General features: G+C 42.8%; 1 long non-coding RNA gene across 1 annotated transcript in view; it reads right to left on the bottom strand.

Annotated features, from left to right (window-relative positions):
- Window positions 1–12,399: 12,399 nt before the first annotated feature.
- The window catches only part of LOC143396777 (uncharacterized), a 38,728-nt gene continuing 34,178 nt past the window's right edge, over window positions 12,400–16,949 (bottom strand). Inside the window, exons 2-3 of the long non-coding RNA XR_013091120.1 lie at window positions 14,759–14,914; window positions 12,400–14,660 (exon numbers count right to left, since the gene is read on the bottom strand). This is a non-coding gene — a long non-coding RNA (uncharacterized LOC143396777). The remainder of the gene's footprint in view (window positions 14,661–14,758; window positions 14,915–16,949) is intronic.

Below are 16,949 nucleotides of genomic sequence, written 5' to 3'. Positions count from 1 at the left end.
GAGGAAAGAGCTGAGAGATGAGAAGTTCACAGGTGGGGAATTCGCATCTGAGCAAGGCTAGTAGCAGCTAACACCCCAGAGCACGCACTAAGGGTCAGACTCTCTTCTAAATACTGTATAGGATTCAACTTATTCATCCTCATACAGCCCCATGAAATAAGTATATAGTTGTCCCTAGATTTAAGATGCAAAAACCTAGGCACAAGGGGATTGAGCAATTTGCCAAAAGTTCCCCAGCAGGTAGGTGGAGACCTGAACTGAGGCCATGTGCTTCTGCATCCATACTTGGCCCACATCCTGTCCACTGAAGGACAACTAATGTTTAAGGAGGAGTGAGACTGTACCAGTTTAGGGACAGAATGTTTGTACCCCACTGTTTGTACCCCACTTATCCAAGTTCATATATTGAAATCTTAACCACCAATATAATGGTATAGTAGGATGTGGGGTCTTTTAAATTTTCGAAGTAGAGGTCGGTCTATGTTGCCCAGGCTGACACTGAGCTCCTGGGCTCAAGAGAGTCTCCTGCCTCAGTGGTTGGTATTACAGGTGCATGCCAGTGCACCCACCTCAGCAGGGAGGGTGGTTGAAATGTGATTAGGTCATGAGGGTGGAGCCCTTATGAATGGAATTTAGTTTCCTTATAAAAGGGACCCTTCCCATCATTCTCTGCAGGATTTCCTCCATATGGCGCTAAAAGAGAAGGTAGCCATGTGTAACCTAGAAGAGAGCTCCCCTGGAATCTAGCCATGCTGCCCCCTAATCTTAGACTTACAGACTTCAGAAATGTGAGAAATAAATTTCTGCTGTTTAAGTCAGCCAGTCCGTGGCCTTTAGTTACGGCAGCCCAAGTAGACCAAGACAACCACAGTATAATTTAAATAATTTAATACTTGAGGGAAGGTAGAGGCAGGAGGACATCTAGGCGGCTCTTAGTATAGGAACATCCAGGATAAATGTTTGAGGGAAAGGAAGCAACAGAGCAACAGCACCCTTCTCCTACCTTTATTGTCAAACATCTGTCAGACTCAGATTCCATCTGATTCCAGGCACTGGAGATAAAAAGGTCATAAAATATAACCCCTGCTCTAAGGAGCTCACATTTCACGGGTGAGACAAACCAACAATGTTATTTCAATACCATGTAGTAAACACTCCAGTCAAGGTATGGAAGGTGCCAAGGAGCTCGAAAGAAGTGGCAGCTATGTCCAGAGTGCTGAGCGGGTGCATGGAGGAGGTGACATTGGATCAGTTGAATGAGAATTTAGAAGCTGTCAAGGAAAAGGAGGGGGACATTGAAGTCACAGGAAGAGTGAAAACAGCCACTAAGACAGAGGGAGAAAGAAGCATTCTTCATGGAATGACCAAGGGCAAATGTGGCAGGTGTGTTATGGGGAAGTAGTGAGAACTGAGCTTTAAATTGTTTAGATTATTATCCTAGGGAGCAGTGGGGAGCCAGCAGCAGCTTTTCTACGGGAAGCAGAACATGATCATGTTTGACTTTGGGGATAAGACTTGAAGCAGCTTGAGGAACAGGAGGGAGGGGGAGAGCTCCACAGGGAGGCAGCGAGCAAGGTTGGAGGTTGCTGTAAAGAGAACGAGGACCCATACCAGAGCAGTAGTGACCTGATGGGGAAATGTGGACAGATCTGGGAGACACGAGGAGGTAGAGGTTTAGAATTTTAGACCAGTCATAGGTCAGGGAAGGAGAGTGTTGAGGATTATATCAAGGTTCTAATTTGGGAAAGAAAGTAAATGTCCATCATCAACGAGAGAAAATTCATAGAGTGGGTATATTTGTGACCTGTTGGGCTTGAGAGATCTTCAAGGCAACCAGAGGAGTAAGATGGTAGACCTGGTAATCACTGAGGCAAAAACGAAAGCATCATGTGATTTCCTGACACCTTATTTTCAGTGCCAGATTGTCTCACTATAAAGACATCAGCAACGAATGGTAGATATTAGGCACCTGAGTCAGCTTCTAGAACAATATAGATGGAGAGTCAATAATCACAGTGTGCCTTGAGTTTAGTCAAGAACCAAACATTGAGTTTTACAGGGCTTTACTATCACTATTAATCACCCCAGTAACCCTGAAGTAGGCCTATCAGTCAGCTTTTCATTGCTGTGACCAAAATAGCTGACAATTTAGAGGAGGAAAATTTAATTGGGGCTCATGATTTCTGGGTTTCAGCCCCTGGTCAGCTGACCCCATTGCTCTGGGCCTGAGTTGAGACAGAACAACATGGCAGGAGAGCATGGCAGAGGAAAATAGTTCAGGACATGGCAGCCGGAAAGCAGAGAGAGAGGGAGGGGAAGGGACTGCAGGGTAAATGCATCCTCCAGGACATGCCCCCAGTGATCCATCTCCTCCAGCCATACCCCGTCTGCTTCCAATTACCACCCACTCTGTCCGTTCAAACTGGGATGGACTGATTAGGTTAAAGCTCCATAATCCGATCATTTCGTCTCTGAATATCCCTGCATTAACACAGGAGCTTTTGGGAGACACCTCATAGCCAAACCATTACAGTAGGTAGTATTTAATATCTTTCCAGTTTTACAGATTAGGAATCTCAATTGCCTTAGTTACGACACGTGTGTACCAGAGCTAAGACATAACCACCTCCTTCCACCTTTGTCTGCATAGACAAAGATCACTCTCACGGGACTGCCGACCCACCAAGGCCAGGCGACTAGCGCACTGTCTCCTTTAGTATAGCATGAAATTACTGTGTGTGGAACAAATAAAAAGAGAGCACACGTCTAACATTCTAGAACTCTTCCCTTTGCTAAATAACATGACTACGTTCAACAGTAAATATTTTCCTGGAAATGAAAGATTGAAGACACTCATCAGACAGGTGCTACTTTATGTGAAAGACCCTAGGAGAGCCCAGAGGTTCCATAAGCAAAAATAACAAGCATGGAGAATTAATGTTTTCAAAAGGAATATATAAAAAGAGCTAGTCCCACATAATCTAATTAATTTCCTGAACTTCCGGGAGAAATGCCCTTTCCTGAACCCCACCTGGATGAGTGTTTTTGTCCCTTATTTTCCAAGGATGCGCCTACACGCTAACTCTCAGTGCCTTCCCTGTTGTCTTCCTGTCTCTATTTTATTGCGTGACATTTTCATGGCGCTATTGAAATTGGATGTGTCAGACACATTAAAAGCCATGGCAGCTGTGGCAAGTTAGTTGATATATTTTAAAATAAACCAAGAGGGCCATGTAGATGTCAGGGGAATAAATTGCTGTTTAGCAACAAGTAATTTATTTAACCACCGTCGAAGGGGTCCCAGGGAATGGCCAAGGTGCATACCTTTTGGTTGGGAAAAGTTGAGCTATTTTCTCAGAAATCTCTCATGTGGGATCAAAATAAGAACAAAAGTGTATGAGAAGATTGATTAAATTTTTGACTTGGGAATGACCCTCAGGAATGAACCTTATTTCCCGTGTGCTACAAAATTGACCCCACGGTGCTCTGAAGGGGAGGCTCACTCGGGCAGCATCAGGTATCAGCAATGACCCTGACACCAGGGGCTCCCCTCAAACTGCAGCTGCAGCATTCCTCCTTAGCCTGCCTGTGAGAGCAAAGCGTGATGTTTCCAAGAGAGAGGGAAGGAAAGGCAGAAGTCTGGGATTTCACTCTTTCTTCCTCTCACCGTTCAACCTTGGTTAGCGTCGGCTGGATACAAGGTGATCAATAACTGTGAATTGATTGGACTCTCAAGTTGCAGCAGTTCCAGCACAAGCTCTGGGAACAGAAAGCCCAGATTTGCATCCTGGATCTGCCACTTACTCACTGTGTGATCATGAACATGTTTCTGACCTTTCTTCGCCTTGTTTTTCTCACCTGGAGATGAGGAGAAGGGTCCTTGCCACATGTAATTGATGCAGTTAAGCAGAAGGCTGCCATCTGCAGTTCTCTGCAGATCTGCCTTCAACTCTCTGCAGCATCAGTCATTCCCCATCTATTGGTCCGTTCCTCTCACCCCCTATGCTGTGGCTGCTCCCTTGAAAAAAGAATCTTTGATCTTACATCTTCCTAGGTTTTGACCCTATTCCTTTTCTCTCATTTACATCAAAACTCCTGGAAAGAATCGGATGTTTGTTCTTTAATCCAGTCCAGACAGGCTTGAGACTCTACTACTCAAATGAAACTGTCCATCCAAGTCTCCAATGGCTGCCATCTTGTCTAATCTAAAAGTCAATCCTTACCTCTCAGAAGTCTCAACTTTTCAACATTCCTGATTCCCTTAGTCTTTCTTTCTTTTCTTTTCCTTCCTTCCTTCCTTCCTTCCTTCCTTCCTTCCTTCCTTCCTTCCTTCCTTCCTTTCTTCCTTCCTTCCTTCCTTCCTTCCTCTCACCAGGGATAGAACCCAGGGGCACTTAACAACTGAACCACATCCCCAGTCCTTTAAAAAAAGTATTTTATTAGAGACAGGGTCTTGCTGAATTGCATAGGGCCTCCCTAAGTTGCTGAAGCTGGGTTTGAGCTCACAATCCTTGTCTCAGCCTCCCGAGTTACTGGGATCAGAGGTGTGCGTCACCACACCCAGCCATGACTCCCTTATTCTTAAAATAACTCTTCCTTTATGCTTTTATTCCTCCATGGTCCATCCACTTTTGCTTGTTTGTTTGTTTTTGTTTTGAGACAAGTTCCTGCTAAATTGTAGAGACTTGCCTCTAATTTACAAAACTCCTGCTTTGTTCTCCGGGGTAGCTTGGATTATAAGCATGTGCCACCACTCTTGGCTTATCTACTCTTTCTTAATCTCCTCTACAGTCATCCCTTTCTTAGCTTGCCCAGCATCAAATCTCTAGAACTTTTCTCTCTTCTTTTTCTGTACTCCCAAGGCGATTGCAGCCACTCTCGTGCCAGCTCTAGAGCCTGAGGTACATGGCAATGATTCCCAAGTCAACATCTCCAGTTCCAACCTTTCTCTCCCATCTTCTGCACTCCGACTGATTTTCATACGTCTATTCAAATAATAGGTTTCTAAATCTCAATATAGTCAGTCCTCATTGTTTGTGGATTCCATATTTACATGCGTACTCACTCCTCTAAATCAATGCAGTGCTTTCAAAATTATCTTCAGACAGGTACAGAGTGGTGAAAAAGTCAAGTCACTGGGAATGCATGTTTCTGCTGAGGTCACACAAGCCAGAGTTCTGCCTCAGTGTTTCAGCTCTCGTAATGCAAAAAAATTCTTTTCACAATTTACTTAATCCCACGTTTCCATATTTTTGTGCTCTTGGTTGGTTATTTTACTGTCCAAAATGCCTCCCAAGCATTGTACTGAAGAGCACAATGTCTAATGTCCATAAATTCAAGAAAGCTGGGATGTGCCTTATGGAGAAAATACATGTGATGATAAGCTCTGTTCAGGCATGAATTGTAGTGCCATTGTCAGCGTTCTATGTTAAATAATCAATAATACATACTAAATAAAGTGTCTTTAAATATAAGCACACAAACAAGATAATTTGTTGATAATCTGATTGGTAGAGAGTCACAGAAACCTAACCCCGAGTTTTCCCAGGAGCAGAGGTTCAATAAAGGCTATTTATCTTCTGCGCGACTTTATAGAACTTAACTACAGTGAATAGTTAGGATCCATTGTAAATCCAAAACCAGACTGGGAATTCTCCCTTCCCCATTCTTAACTCAGGTTAGGCCAATGACCTTGAAGTTCTCATTTGGTCATCTTCCCCTTCACCATACCACATGCAATATACCAATTAGCCCTGGCATAGCTTCCTTTGAAACTGCTCCTCTTCCAACTACACTTGCAGAGTTTCAAGCCTGGTCCTTGATTTTACAGTGACATCTGAATTGGTTACCTGCTTCCATCCATAGCCATGGCCACCTTGACCTGTCAGAGCATGTCACTCCTGTGACTGAGAACCTGTCAGAGCATGCCACTCCTCTACTGAGAACCTTCCCATGGCTCCTCATCTTATTTGGAGCAGAGTCTGAGTCCTCCCCATGGCCTTCAGCTACACTGTCACATTTGCAGATCCTCTGACACATCAGAGCAGGCTCTCACCACCAGGCCTTGCATTTGTTCTTTTCTCTGCCTTGAACATTTGTCCAGTGAGGATTCACGTAGCTCACTTCTGCTCTGCCTTTGTGTCTCTGTTCAAATGTCATCCTATTAGAGAAAGCTCCTCTAGTTACTCTATATAAAATTGTACCTCTCTCATTCTCTATCCCCTTACCCAGCTTTATTTTCCTTGATGTCAGTTATCACTAAATATGTTATAAATCTGCTAATTGCTTATTCTCGATAGAAGGTAAACTTTTTGAGGGCAAAGTCTTTATCCATTTAGTGCACTGCTCTTTCCCCAAGTGTCTGAACCAGTACCACATACAAAGTAGATGCTCAATAAAATGTAGGATGATGATGATAGAAACTTTGATTTCTTTCTTGTGAGATAGAGCTATTGTTCCTACTTCACATTGTGACTAATTGTATAATAGTAAAATGTACCTCAGTCTTTCCTGCTTACTTGGCCTGCTCCAGGGCCATCTTCAGCAAGTCTGCCCAGGGGAGGCAGGCATGTACTTCTGACCTGAGGGAGACAATAACATGCTACATCCCAAAGCAAGTCTCAGGAGTGAGAAGATCTACTGCTCCTACCCCTCAGTTTTGGTAAAAAGGTTTAAGAATGGCTGTGTTGGTTTAGAAAAGATCATTTTGAAAGCTCTAATGAGGATGTGCCAATTTTCTTTGATTGTCTCATAAATTACCTGCTTCCTTCCCAATATGGACTATGGATGAGATGGCTTTCTTATCAAAGGATGATGTGCCATTTAAACATTTTTGTTCCCATGCAGGATAGCACAGTAGACTCACCACCCAGCCAATGTGATACTGCAACTCAAGATATTTGTGTAGGTTTAATGCTTCAAAAGTGACCTGCATAAATTGGGAATGGAACTACCATTTGACCCAGCTATCCCTCCCCTTGGTGTACACCCAAAGGACTTAAAATCAGCGGATTACAGGGACACAGCCACAGAATGTTTTTTTTATTTTTTTGGTTTTTTTTTAGTATTTATTTATTTTTTTTAGTTATCAGCGGGAACAACATCTTTTTTTGTATGTGGTGCTGAGGATCGAACCTGGGCCGCACGCATGCCAGGCGAGCGCGCTACCGCTTGAGCCACATCCCCAGCCCGCCACAGAATGTTTATAGCAGCATAATTCACAATAGATAAACTGTGGAACCAACCTAAATGCCCTTCAATAGATGAATGGATTAAAAAAATGTGGCATATATGCACAATGGAATATTAACTCAGCAATAAAAGAGAATAAAATCATGGCATTTGCAGGTAAATGGATGGAGTTAGAGAAGATAATGCTAAGTGAAGTTAGCCAATTCCAAATAACCAAATGCTGAATGTTTTCTTTGATATAAGGAGGTTGGTTCATAGTGGGATAGGGAGAGGGAGCATGGGAGGAATAGACGAACTCTAGATAAGACAGAAGGTTTGTGGGGGAAGAGAGGGAGCATGGGATTAGAAATTATGGTGGAACGTGATGATCATTATTATCCAAAGTACAGGTATAAAAACACGAATTGATGTGAATATACTTTGTATACAACCAGAGATATGAAAAATTGTGCTCTATATGTGTAATAAGAATTTTAATGCATTCCGATGTCATATATACATATATTAAAAAAAAGATTCAAATAGACAGTCCAAAAAAAAAACCTAAAAAAAAAAAAAAGTGACCAGCATGGCTCACAGGTGCTAGCCTCCTCACCAACGTGTTTGGTTAACTTTGAAAGAAAGGTTTCACTTGGAATAGACTTCCTGGTGAACAGGATCCAGTGTTGCCTAACAGATACTGAGTAGATATGAAGTAAACCATGGGCTTGTGCTGGGAAGTTGGCTGCTTTGGCAACTCACCCTTCGGCCTTGGTCAGCAAGCCAGAATTTTAGGAAAGAGTCAAGGCTGGCAGCCATGTGCACGGAGGATCTAGGAAGCCACCCACGGAGTCATCATTCTTCAGGCTCAACCTCCTCAAAAGTTGTCCCACTCTGTCCCCAGGCAGAGAGCCCCAGGGTTGGAATTGCCTAAGCCCTGATTCACCCGTGTGTCCTGTGCCCCTGTGCTCCCTAGGTGTGCATGCAGGTCGGCCCCAGGGAAGACTGAGATATGGGGAATTCAGAATCATTTTTATGGCAAAAACAGAACACATACTCATTGTGGAAAAAAAAAAAAAACTAGGTTATACAGGAAAGCATCATGGATTGAAAAGAGAATTCACAATCCCAAGGCCCAGAGATTAAACTAGTTAACAATTTATACTATCTCCTCCCAGCCTTTTGCCTACATGTGATAGAGAATGTGATTTTAAATGAGTTGGATTATTCTAACAACATTGTTTTATAATCTTGTCCTATTTATCATTCTATTATGGACATTTATCAGGTCATTAATCTGTACTTATGATTTTTTTTAAACATCCACACAACTTTCCAACACACAGATGTACCATAGTTTATTGAGAAATGCTATCAAGTCGAACATTTAGATAATTCTCAGTTTTTCACTATGAAAGATTACACCGTGATAAACATGCTTGCACATAAATATTTGTGTGAACCACTGATTTGCTAAGAACAGATTCATTCAAGTGATATCTCGCAATCAAGACATGTGAATAGTTTTAAGGCCCCACAAAGGCTTTGCTAACTATACTCCTATCCAAAGAGCAGGAAAGATGGCACTTTTCCAAAGGCGGTTTTTAGGTAAGACTGTTCTGGTGGCCTGACCTAGGGTCCCCCTCCCCTGGTGGAGCTGACCTGTGCCCTCAGAAGCTCCCCAGGGCACTGTGTGCAGAATCCTGTTTTTGCACCCCAGGGCCTTCCGGACCACATTTACTCATCTCTACAGCTGGGCCAGCCGAAGCATGTGGAGGTCAGGTGATGTGCGTGGGGTCATGCAGTCAGCGGTGACTCAGCTGGAGCTCCTGAACCTTGCTCAGATCACAAGGCTGAGAGCACTTGCTTCCCTAAGGCCCAATTATTCCCAAATAATTAAAAGAGGCCATTTGCACTGAAGTTTGTGGATATTAAGTTTTTGGATCGAGTGGTTCAGCCCCATGACTTGGTTAATTGGTGACACCAACTGCTCTGCCTTCTTCTTCCTTGTTGGAACCAGGGAATGACTGCCCAGCTTCCCTGAAAGGGAGAGCTTGCAAGGAGGCTTTGAGATAGACATTTTCAGGTGTCCATCCAAAACTCTCAGACCCAGAGACGCACCCACAGACCTGGATCCAAACAGCAATTCTGGTACATCTGATTCACTGTGACTTATTTAGAAGCCATGCTGGCTACCTAGCTGGGTACTAGACAGAACATTCTCGCCAGGAAGAACACCCCTGGTGACAAAGATTGACCTTTCATAAGACTTCTTGTTTACGTCATCCACAGGGAGGCACCAGAGCAAATTCAGATGGTCCAGTCAACCTGATGGGACTGAATCTCCCCAGGTGGGTGGGCTGGCAGGTATGACTGCAGCTCTTCCATGGTGAATCTGGGCTTCCAGGGGTTTTCTGCCCTGGGGTACTCCCTGTGAGTTCAGGGTCCTCCAGGGATACTGTGCTTTATTCTGACACTTAGCCCTAGACAATGGGAGTTAAGGCCCAGATGCCCCCTGAGGGCCCAATTCTACTTACACATGGGTTAAGAGAAAGTGAAAGAGCATCCATCTGTCCTGTCAGCTGGCTCCCAACCTTTTCCCTAGGAGGGAGGGCACATCAGTTACATCCTCTGTCAAACATTCACAGATGAGCTTAACACATATGCATACACACACACACACACACACACACACAACAACAACAACAACAAGAATAATCTGAAATAATCTGAGGAGATACATGCTTGTAGCTAAGTGTTGTGCTATTTATTTGCATACAACACACACACACACACATACAGAGACACACACACACACTGGCAGACCCTAAACTGGGATTCAAGTGGGTGTTGTTAGAACCCAGAGTTTGGACCCCTTCCTGTGGGCAAGGTGCTTCGAGAAGGCTTTGGGTTCCTAGTTAAAGGATGCTCATGGAATTTGGTGTGTAGTCCTTAGGACAGGAGGGAGGAGGACAGTAGAGGTATGACATGCAATCTGGTTCTTGTAAGTTCAGAGGAATTGAAGGACAGCAGCCACTGCTCAGACAATCTGAAGATCAGCAGACTGTAGAGCCCCATGGGTACACGGTTGGCCTGGACACTGGCGATGCTCATGACAGGTCCTGTCAGCCAGGGTAGAATTAAGGCTCCTGTTGTGAGGAGGGAGGAAGGGAGCAAGAGAAGAATAGTGCAAGAATCACGTGTGATTGTATCCAGCAGCCTGACTCATAAGTTCCCACTGGAGACCTCTGGGGAGGTCCAGAAATACTTAAATGGGGGAGACTTTACAAGGTTGGAGGGCAGGTTAGGGCCAGAGCAGGACACACAGTTGTAAAGATTAATATGCATCTCACCAAAGCTCCCCATTTTAATGCACCAATTCATTGTCACTTGGAGCTTCAGTGGTTTCATTTTTCATTACTAACAATAACACTGTGAGAAATATTCTTGAACCTAATTTTTTAGGTGTATCTCTGATTAAATTCATAGACATATATCAACACATTTACTATGGTGCCTATGCACTTTTTACTCATCTATTAAGATGGTCATGAAATTTACATCCTCCGTTCTGTTGAGGTGGTATATCACATTAGTTGGTTTTCATATTTTGAACCATCCTTGCATCCTAGGGTTAAATCATGCTTTATCATCCCACTTTGACATGCTGTTGAACAGGTTTGCTAGTATTTTTTCAGGGTTTTTGAATCTATGTTCACCAGGAATATTAGCCTGTAGTTCTGTTTTCTTATGGTGTCTTTGTCTAGATTTGGTATTAGTATAATCTTGGGCTCATAAAACAAGTTTAAAAGTTTTCCATTTCCTTGAGTTTTTTGATAGAGTTTCACAAGGATTGGCATCTATGTTCCAAATGCTGGAAGAATTGAACAATGAAGCCCCATCTGGTCCTGGGCTTTTCGTTGTTTTTTTTTTGAGAGGTTTCTGATGACTGATCCCATCTCCCTGCTGGTCATAGGTGTGTCTAGACTTCCTCTTTCTTCTGATGCAGTCTAAGTAGGTTTTATGTTTCTAGGAATTTATCCATTTCTTCCAGGTTTTTCACTTTGTTAGCTGGCACTTCTAGTAGCTTCCTGACCCTAATTATTCCTGTGGTATCATGTACAATATTTCCTCTTTTATTTATTGGGGTCACCTCTCTCTCTCTCTTTTTTTAACCTAACTAAATATTTGTTAATTTTTTTAAAAAATCTTGATACAAAACCAGTTCAGTTTCCTTTATTTCTGTGTTGTTTTTCTACACTGTTTTATTTATTTCTCTCCTCATCTTTACCATTTCCTTCCCTGTGCTAACTCTGGGTTTGGGTGATTCCTCTCTTCCCAGTTCTTTCTAGTTAGGTGATTTAACACGAACAACCTGCCCAGCTCCTTCCCAGAGTTTCTGTGCCGCTTTTCCCTCCACTGCCCTGGAGGTCAGTGGTCCCCAGTCTCACCAGCTCTGGGGGTTTTGGTCCTTTTTCTCCTAGCTGTTCAGATGGGCATGACACCTCGCTGCGGTACTCTCATTTCCTCAATGGCTAACGATAGTGAACATGTTTTCATGTGCTCACTGGCTATTTGTAGCTCTTTGTGGGTGAACATCTTGCTTATTTTTGTTTATGGTGTTTGACTTCTCCAAATAGTCAAGCTCCAAGAGTTTTTCTAACTCTGAATACAAGGTCTTTCCCCAAAATGTGGATCCTTGCTGTTTTCAGTTTTTCTCCCAGTTTCTGGCTCACCTTTCCCTTTTTGTCTTTGAAGGGAAATGCTTTTTTACTTTACAAAGACCAATTTATATTTTTTCTTTTACAGCTAATAAAAGTACTATTTTCATATGGCACGAAGTATAGGTATTTTTGTTAAGACTTGAAGTGATTTGGTATTCAGAATTGGCCACACAATAGCTGATAAGGAGCAGAGGGGAAAAAAAAACATAAATGTTTCTTTCAAAAGCTTAACTACAAAACACCCATCTTAAACCAAGAGCTCTGAGGTTTGGTAAAAGGGTTGGAGGTACTAATGACCATTTTCCAATGCGGGTGAGGGCACAATATCCATTTGTTGGACATGTGTTGCTGTGTGTTCACAGTTTAGAAAGACACTCTGAAAAGGTGGCTTAGCATTTTTCTTTTGCCTATTTGACTCCCTTGCAGGAGGAGATTGGAAACTCAAGCTACTCCGGGGCTCTGCTTCCACATGACCAGGCTTGTAGGATGTCAAAGTAACTACAGGTTAACAAAACACTTTTATTTGAAACTAGGGTTGAATCGAAATTTTGAAAGTAACATAGAAACATGGAAAAGTGGTCTTCTAACTCTTCTATGTTGGACAAAAGCATGGTTGTCAACCTGGCCTTGCAGATGCATAGGTAGAGAGAGAGTGTTTGGGAGGCCTTGAATTCCACTGTCAGTCTGCATTTTTGGAGTTTGAATGCCTGGGTTTGATGTGGCTTCTTTGACTTTCAGCAAATAAATTACCCTCTCTGTGAGTATGGGTGTTTTTGGTTTTATTTTCCTTTATAAAGTAGGGCTGTTACATTTCATGGTTGTTGTAATTATTAAACAACACTAGAAATTTCTAGTATAGATCCTTGTGTTAGCTCCTCAGGGTAAATACCCAATAGATGTAAGTTGAATTGGAATGAGTTGGATATTCAAGGTTGTTGTTTAAGCAAGCAAATTATATTGATCTAATACAGCCGCTTAGCTCTGATCTCAAGGAAATCTTTCAGACTTTCCCATTACCTATCAAGGGCATACCAAGGAATGCACTACCATATTGTCACTTTTGAGAAGAGGAAAATAAAGTCACAGCAAAGAATGAAGAAGACAACTTCAAAGACAGACTGTATTCCCAAGACTATCTTCATGTGCTGGGAGCAGTTCCCTCTCTTGAGTAGGCTCCCAGCATGCTTCACACTAGGGCAGCCAGAATGGATTCTGTTGGCCAGTGACCTTGGAGAGGGAGAAGAAATCCACAAGGGAAACATGAATGAGGAAGAAGCAGAATGCTAATCACAAAGTCACTATTTTCTTATTTCACATTTAGCTCTTAAATAATTTATTGTTTCAACAGATTTTTCAAGTCCCCACAGGTGAGCCTAGCATTCTGGGTATGACAGACAAAACCATTTCCCATACTCCCCAGTGAGGGGACAGTATAGATGCAAAGGAGAGATTGGAGGCCAAAACGATTGGTACAGACCAGAGGCATTTCAGGAGTTCAAAAAGAGATCACCCAGAGCGGAGCTACCAGTAAGGCTTTTGAAATGGATGTTAGAAATGTGATAGTAAGACACGTGGACCATCTCCCAGGTGTGGTGAAGAGGGGGACTAAGACCCCTAAGACCCGAAGGACACAAAGGACATGGGTCCTTGAGTTTTTAGGCTCAGTCAGTCTCAGTTCTATTATTACCCCAAGGCTGTTACCCTATGCAAAAGGCCTTCTCTGCTTCCATGAATTACTTTCTTCAAAAGGAAAAGGGTAAACTTAGCATCAGATATTATGTCCAAGTCTTATACCTCCAGCTATCATGTGGATTCTTAAATTTAAAAATTAATAAGATACAATATTATAATAGTATACAGTATAATATTACAAGGTTATTTTTTTTTTTTTTGTTCTCCTTTCCCCACAGCCCTCATATAAACAACTGGGTGTAGGGGACTGGGGCTAAGATAGGAGTGATTTGTATGGCATGATTTCAGGAACAAAGACTTTGCTGAATTGAAAATTGCCTCTCTTCTGTATCACTGACTTTGTGCTCTTAGATAAAGCTTATGAGCTTGTTTTCCCAAGACGGATTCATTTTCTAAGAGGATCTTCCATCTCTCAAACCAACCAATTTCGTAGTTACTTAACTATCAATCCCCTGATCACACTGGAACTTTCAAATTGAACACAGGTTAGACTAGTAGCCTGGACCCCCTACCTCACAAAAATGTCTCACAGTGGCAAGGGACACATACATGTTGGTTGGTTCCTTAAATATTCACCTAGTGGAGTCCAGGCAGAGGCTTAGAAGCTGCAGTGGAATTGCTGTAAGGTTGGGTGTAAGGACACAGGCTTGTGTCATCTGAAATGTTAAGACTAAGACATTTTTAAATAAAAAATAAATTTAAAAAACAGTGGAGAAAACAGCGCCTGAGAATGGGAGGGGGGTTCATTACAGATAAAGACAAAAAGAGCATTTCCAAGGGAGTGAGAGAATGAAAGCTTGTTGGCAAATGTCCATTCCTTGCAGGCTGAATCTTCCTATTTGCCCACTTTAGGGTGGCATTTGGTACTTTCCTTTTGCTGGTACACATCACTGTCCACCTCCCTTGTAGAACCTGAACAAGATTTGTGCAGACAGGCAGCAGCAGCATGGGTAGAGTGTAGAGTTGAGGCTAGTCATGGCTTTGGTTAAAGGATCAGCCTTATTGATGAGGAAGACTTATAGGGAGAAACAATGGAAGATTCATTCATGAAGAAAACACTTCCAAAGCACCATCCTGTGGCAGAGCAACGTGGAAGGGCAGTTAATAGAGAGGAAAAGACTGAGGACACTGAAAAGGTAGAGGGTCTTGGGTCAAAAAAAGGATCCACTAACCTTAAAAAAGTGAACACATTTCCCTCTGGAACTCAACAGTAACGAGGAAAGTAGGGATGTTACGGAGCAACAATCCTAAGTAAACACTGGAGTCACTCATGAAAACTTGTATTGAGCATTTGTTACCACCAGGCAGCTTTGTGTGTTGCATAAAGGCTGTTGGATGAAGAAGAGAGAGAAAATAGGATTAAAATCTAATTCCAACTCTCATGTTCACCATCTAATGGGGAAAATATGACAAATAAGTAATAAAGGCATAATGTTACACATGACACAGTAGAAATGGAAATCCATCCAGATGTCCCCATTGTAGGTGTTGGGGTTCCAGGTTTTTCCAGCCAAAGGCCTGATTCTAAAATAAGAGATCTGCTGCAGCTGAGGGTTTTTACCGTCTTCGGAGTTAAGTCATTCTGATTATCAGCTCCTTAAAGACTTTCTCTACTTGCAGCTGCAGGAGATGCATGCAAACAAGGATCTGTCCGGCTTTCAAACTGGGCTTTCAGTTGTTGGTTGCCCAGCTGTTGGTTACATTTCTGCATAAACAGTGCATCAATGGCCTTTAGCCATCTTCCCAAATATTAGAATACTGTTATCATTATTGCTGCGATTTTCTTCATATGTCTCAAAAGCCTGACACAGCACCCACTCTAGTGCATTCTCTTCCACCATTGCGCCTCAATTCACTACTGCTAAAAGTTTAACCATGGGATCAGAATCAGGGCCAGGGGACTCTGAGCCACCTTACCAGTGATGGTATCCTCACTGTCAGCTGACAGTGAAAACCTAACTCACTGCCTGTTTTCTGGGGACACCCCCAGGTTGAGTTCTCTGGAAGGAGACATTAAGACAAATTTGGGGTATAAAATATTTATTATGCATGAAAACCTCTGAAGGAAGGATGAAGAAGCAGGATCAGACAGAAGAAGTTGAAGATGGTAGGGAGCTGGAAAGGTAGGCAATAATTGAGCTCATCAGTAATTCTAGTTCCCTGGAAGAACCAGGCAACAAGAGGGCTTTATGACCTCTTTCCTCAGTCATGGATATGGGCCACTCCTATAGGGATGCAGGCAAAGTGAGGCAACTGAGGCAGACCCTGAGGGAGCTGAGGGCTAAAGACTGTCAGCTGACCACATTGTCCCTCCCGGGGCTGAGAGTCATTCCTTGCAGGGACAACTGAATAGCTTGTCACAAGCCTGAGCTAAGGCAGATGCACCAAGGATTGGTGATGATGATGGTGCTGGACACAAGTGGGAGGGTAGGTAGAGAAGAGATGATAGATACAGAGATGTATATATGGATACCCACACAGAGAAAGGAGGAAGAAGGAGGAGTGGGAACAAGGAAGAGGAATTATGGAGTAGTCTTAATATTTTCTATAAATCAAGAAGGCAAACTAATTTGCAAAGATCAAGGACAGTATGACTGGAGATTTGAAGAAGATGGAATATTTAGAAATATTGGCCAGGAGAGATGTTTTATGTCTTCTGACAGAATTTTTAAATCACCCTGCTATTGCAGATCAGTTTAAGTTTATAGTATAAATTTTCAGAAGGCCAGTCCTATTACAGTCTGAGTCTTTATCCCATAGACTTACATTGTCAAGGGAGGTCGAATGAACACTCTGGGTGCAGACTGAACTTGGGGTTGGCATGATGGACCTGGGTAAGTGCCAAATGGATCGATGAGGCAATGTCATAGCTGACTAGGGACCTCAAGCCGCATAGAACATTGAGTGGAGTCAGAAGGCTCCCAGGTGCTGAAAGGAATGATCAGTGGCTTAAGCTATGGTAAGGGTAGAAGACCTTGTGATTTTTATGAGGGAGTAGAAAGAGGGACTAGCTGAGGAGGTTTCAGCAGAAAAAGGAAAAGACTAACTTGAGATCTCAGGTGGGAAATCTATGAAGAGACCCAGGATGTAGTGATACAGGAAGGAAGAGGCGTGGAATGAAGATGAAGGCTGGTCAAATCACACAAAGCAAGACAGTGTGAGGAGTGACAACTCTGTCACCAGAAGGTTTTAGTAAAGCCTGGAATAATCAGATTTGAATTTCAGGTTCTGCACCCAGAGAGCAAGGTTAATAGAGGCCATGTCTGGCCATTAGGAATTTAGTATCCGAGACCTCTGAGAAAAAAACAAAACCCAGTCTCCTCTTTCCTGGGAAAAAAGACCTCACTTGATTTTTCCAAACTG

This window comes from Callospermophilus lateralis, chromosome 4 (genome assembly GCF_048772815.1).
Source record: "Callospermophilus lateralis isolate mCalLat2 chromosome 4, mCalLat2.hap1, whole genome shotgun sequence".
In the NCBI taxonomy this organism is placed as follows: domain Eukaryota; kingdom Metazoa; phylum Chordata; class Mammalia; order Rodentia; family Sciuridae; genus Callospermophilus; species Callospermophilus lateralis.
The sequence above is the reverse complement of the archived record's forward strand: the minus strand, read 5'-3'. Positions and strand labels throughout refer to the sequence as shown.